The sequence below is a fragment of the Salvia miltiorrhiza genome, chromosome 1, assembly GCF_028751815.1.
Source record: "Salvia miltiorrhiza cultivar Shanhuang (shh) chromosome 1, IMPLAD_Smil_shh, whole genome shotgun sequence".
NCBI classification, from domain to species: Eukaryota; Viridiplantae; Streptophyta; class Magnoliopsida; order Lamiales; family Lamiaceae; genus Salvia; species Salvia miltiorrhiza.
In genome coordinates this window covers 67716168-67722167 of record NC_080387.1, presented here as the reverse complement: position 1 = coordinate 67722167, position 6000 = coordinate 67716168, and positions in this window count along the sequence as shown.

Genomic DNA, 6000 nt, shown 5'->3' with positions numbered 1-6000 from the left:
AGCGTGTAATTGATGATTAATTTAAGGATGAAATCTGACCGTGAGATCTATTTAAATCAATGGGTGATATGTGTTCCTATTTTATACAAAAAAACTGTTTTTATTTTAGCCCAACTCTATATATATATATATATATAGGGTACCGTTTTAGTGAGAACCACAATTTTCGCGAGAATATGAGAACCATTAAAATTACTGCATCTGCTATACAAATTAATGCATCCGCATTAAATTTATCGCATTCGAATAAATAAATTTTTTGCTCCCTTCAGGATTTGAACCCAGCTTCTGCATTCATCTAACAAGATGATGCATCCACCGTAGATCTTGATAATCGAATGGCTTAAAATGGTTTTTCATTCTTATTTTATTTAGTGGTTCTTATATATATATATATATATATATATATATATATATATATATATATAGGGGCGCGCTCCAGTGAGACCCCCTATTTTTCGTGTAACATGAGTACAATGAATAAGACATATAATACTAATGAATAAAGCGTATATCTAATGAACAAGATGTATATACTGATGAAAAATAAAATTTAAAAAATTTGTGATGAATAAGATATATATACTGATGAACAGGGTCGTATATACTGATGAACAATGCAGTATAAACTGATGAATAACAAAATTTAAAATATTCTGCTCCCTCCAGGATTCGAACCCTGCGAAAAAACATCACCCTCCAGATACAATATCAGCCATAGGATTGATAAAATAAACGCACCAGATCGTGCCCTAGATCTCACTAAAATTAGGGGGTCTCATTGGAGCGCCCCCTATATATATATATATATATATATATATATATATATATATATATATATATATAGGGTGTGGTTCTAGAGATAACTACATTATTTGTGAGAACGGGAGAACCATCAAATCTAATGCATTCACTGTAAAAATTAATGCATTCGCTGTTAAAATTAATACACTAATTTTTTTTTTAAAATGCTCCATTTAGGATTCGAACCCATGTACTATATTCATCCAACAAGATGATGCATCTACCGTAGATCTTGATGATCGAATGGCTGAAAATGGTTCTCTGTTCTTTTTTTATTTATGGTTCTTTCTTGAACCTCTCCCTATATATATATATATATATATATATATATATATATATATATAGGGTTAGGTTCAATGAAAAAGGCCTAAATGTAAGAAAGAAGAGAGAAGTAATCTCATCCGTTGATCTTATCTAATCTAACGGACATGATTTGTTCACGCCATGTTCAACGGATTTTTCGTTGAACATTCGTGAACATATACAATATTTTTGGGGGTTCTGGGTTTCGACCCCCCATATGTTCAACGAAAAAATCCGTTGAACATGGCGTGAACAAATCATGTCCGTTAAATTAGATAAGATCAACGGATGAGATTACTTTTCTCTTCTTTCTTACATTTAGGCCTTCTTCATTGAACCTTGGCCTATATATATATATATATATATATATATAGTCTCGGGTTGAGTTCAACAGAGTTATCTTTTTCGAGAGAACGAACAAATCTATATATTTTACGAACAGATCAACATAAGTAATGAACAGATGTATTTAGTAAAAATATAGAAAAACTCGCCACCAGTAGGATTCGAACCCGGGGCAAATTGTTGTTCATGCGGTACATTGATCTGTTCATTAAAATTATAGATATGTTCGTTTTTATTTTACGAATTCTCTATTCTCCACAATATTTAGCTTCTCTGTTGAACCATTCTCTCTCTCTCTCTCTATATATATATATATATATATATATATATATATATATGAATATACACTTATATATTACTCCCTCCGTCCCGCTTCAAATGGTCCTAAATTTTTCGGCACGAAGATTAAGGAATATGTGATAAAGGTGTAAAGTGGTGGTGGGATCATCCAAAGATAGTGTTAAAAATTTCTATATATGGAATGAGGTCATTTGAAGTGAGACAACCCAAAATAGAAATGAGGTCATTTGAAGCGGAACGGAGGGAATACGTTTTTAGATTTGTGTTAATTGATAGTATATATAATTAAGGTAGTTAATATTTAGGGTTCCGGGTTTAAAGTCAACATGGAGGCTCCCAGTTACGTACGCTATTAACGAATTGAAGTGATTTATGCGACTAATGAAGGTTTCATCTACTAATTTGGTAGATTCGATCAAGTTGTGCGTAGAGAGAATATAAATTGTACTTGCTTATCAGAATTCAAAAAATGATTACCATGATTTTTGGTAGGATATGATGGCCATTATCTTTTATGTCAAATTAAAGCTGTCTACCCCATTCTATGGTACATCAACACTTTTATTTTTCTTTCTTTTCTTGTTTGTTCTGAGATGGATTATGGTTATGGATAAGATTTGCAACTGAGAATTTTATTGGGGGTTACTATATGCTTGTCAAATTATGCCCCACTCATCATTATAATAATTCTGGATAGCATTATTGGTCTTTTCTAGTATGGTTTTGCTTAATTCGTAATCACAATTACTGTCCTTTCCAAATAATGTCAATTTCGAGTTTGTTTAATTAGACTTTAACTTTTTTGTTAATGATTTATTTTGACAACGAAAACGGTCATAATTCATTTCGATAAAAAAGATAAAGAAAGAGATGTGCGCGATTGATAGAATTAATTCGTCATCTTAAAATTAAATATCGTCAACTATTTAACAACGCTTAAATATGGATAATGTATACATCCATTTTTTTCTCTCTCAATACAAAAAATGGATTTATACATTATCCAGATTTAAGGGTACATTAACTTTTACAGGAATTTAGTGGGAATCTCTACTTTATATCTATGATTGAGTAAAGGACTAAAGACTGTACACAAACTTTAGACTGTTTCTAAATTAGGAAATGAATTTTAAAAAATTTCAAAATCGTCATTCATGAATGTTTTGTATTATTTTCAAATTTGATACATGGATAAATTTTCCATTTGGGAGTTTGCCGACATTGAATCGGCGTATGTACACTTTCCATTTTCGCTATTTCATACAAATGTTAAAAATAAAGTTAAAAAATCGTTGAATCAAATCATACAATAATGGAACTTTTATTTATTTATTTATTTTTTAATAACAACACCCAAAGGGGTGAGAGGTTAGGCAGACCCCCAACCTATAGATAAATCATCAACCAGTGTCACATACAAAACGTTGTTCAAGAGTGACCACGCTCAGCGGAAACAATAAGGAGAAACATAAAACAAACCGCACAAAAACATATAGGAGAAACAAGCCAAAGCAAACTAGCTATCAACATGAAAACTGAATATAAAATTAGGATAACCAAGTTGGTCTATCCTAACCAGAGCAAGAAACTATCGAGGAGCAGAAAAGCAGTCAAAAGTAGTCAATATCTAAACCTGATGCCCTCTCCTCGCCATAAAATCAGCAGGTCGGTTTCCCTCGCGGAAGATGTGAGTGAAACAAGCTCGCCGAAGCTGAGTAAGCAGTCAGATCCAAGCAACAGTATGACAAATACTAGCATGATCGTGACGCCCAGCAGACATGAGCAAATATAATAATGGAACTTATAATTGAGATATTTTATTTCACACTTTGGTGTCATATTTGTGTCTCAAAATTAATCTTTTTAGTTTTTTTCTTCAATTTTAATGTCTTGTGCTTTAATTTCTTAGTTAATATTTATATTTAATTTTCTAATATTTTGTAATTTTTAATTAATATATAAAGATTGAATATTCCATAAAATACAGATTCATGCAAGCGAATGTCCGACAACAGAATGTCAAATTGGAGAATACTGCAAGTTTGTGAACATAATTTTAAGAACATTGAAAATTGAATTTCCAAAATCAGACATAAGTTACAGGCCCATAAATGTTTTCCAGTACACTTATTATATTTTATCCCATAAAATAGGGTGAGATTTTTATGTAGCACTTTCTATAAAATAAATAAGTTAAGTATCAAGGCTCATAAAAAAATAAGTTTTGTAGCACATTCTTGTAAATATACAAATATATCCCTAATGGTCCCCACATATATCACTTCTCTCTCTCAATATCTAATAAAAAAAATTTATTAAAAATGTCCACATCCCCGCAAAATCTCGGCCACAGCACTTCAGATGAAAAAGTGGGTCAATTTTCGAATCTTCTATCAAAATCAATTTTGTCCTATATTGTCTTTCTCTCTCTCTTCCTACACGAACCCTAGCCTCCCGTGTATGCACAGAATTTTCACGCCTCTCACTCTTTTGCTCAAGAAAATTTCCAAGTGAAACTACCGTGTGTGCACACCATTTCCATCTCTTGTACAAGCTCAAATTTCACCCAATTTGAGAGCAAAATTTCACCCAATTTCACGCCTCTCACTCTTTTCTACAAACTACATACCGTGTGTGGTTTGAAAATTGAAACCCCAAAGCCGTGTACTCCATAATAGAGCAAAAACGACTTCGTGAATTATTCTTTCTTCTCAATTAACAATGAGTGAAACTGAATCCGACTACTCGAGAGATGAAGAACAGCCTGTAGAACGAGGCCATCGCCCGAGTACATCGACGAGTGAAAAATACCCGATGCCGAATCCGGTAAGTAACCGTGAAATATATTTGTTAAAATTTGAATTTATGTGTTTTGTATTGTTAAATTGTGCACAATAGTTGATTATTAGGTGTTTATGTATGGCATAATGGTGGTAATTTGCGAAATTTTGAATCTGGAAAGTATTTTGAACAACCGTGTACAACCGTGTATGGTTCTTAAGTACACGGTTGTACACGATTAGGTATTTATGTGACACGATTAGTATTAAATGATTTAATATGCCCTAATTATGTATTTTCAACGTATAGATGTATTTTTCGTGCTAGATTTAACCGTGTACAACCGTACACGGTTTGTTCATCCGTACACGGTTGTACACGGTTGGTCTACAACCGTATACGGTTGTACACGGTTGGTTTAGAATCATACACGGTTGATATTTTTTAATACTAATCATCATTTTGAATTAATTTCAGCCTCCGAGGCATGTTTGGTTACGTCCGTACATGCAAGGTTATAACGGACGAATCAATCACTACATCAGGGACAAGACATTGAAGGAAGTGGAGACCTGTTTTATCCATTACCGGTGTTTTGAAGAATTTAAAAGAGGTCCGTTTGGGCATTTATTTAAGTTGAAGAGGCAGGATAGTGCAAATGCCGCACTGCACCATCTTCTTACACGGGAGTTGTATGACCAAGCATTCGGTGCGTGGGAGAAGTGGTTCCACGTTGGTGGACACGACATTCGATTCGGCGCTTTGGAGTATTGTCTGGTGACGGGGTTGTGCTTCGGGCCATCCCCGCAGCGTTTTGATCCTAATGTGGATCACCGTGTTGGGAAGCAGAGTCTATGGCATCGAGTTTTGAAAGGCAAGAAGGTGGAAGTGAAGGATCTGCGCAAGCGGTTCGTTAACCGCAGTATGGGCAATAGTGCCCATGATTATTTGAGGGTGGACAATATTCTCGTGGCGTATGATCTCATCTTCTGTCGGGATTATAAATACGTGCACGATTGGGTGTGGGCACTGGTAGAGGACGATCAGGCATGGATCGACTTCCCGTGGGGCTCTTACTCATTCCAGATTTTGTGCCATGGGATGAGTGTGTTGAAGAAGCATCCCTCGGAGATTACGGGTACTAGGAGGACGTACCACTTCTATAGGCCCATATGGGCATTACAGATTTGGTCGTACGAGGCCATTCCGAGGTTGGGCCGCACGTGTGGGGCTCGTGACACGAGCTTCCAGATGCCACGATTGGTCAACTGGACGACTTGGAAGTCGGCTTCTGACTTCGCCCACTTTTTTGATGCTAATGAGGTAATTATTGTTGTTTTTTTTACAGTTTCAATCCTTTTATTATGTTATGATTAACGAATAATGAAAAATGATCGATTCATCTTTGTGCAGGACGAGTGTCACCGGACACTCGAACCGGTCGAGGAAGAGAATGATTCATGGTAT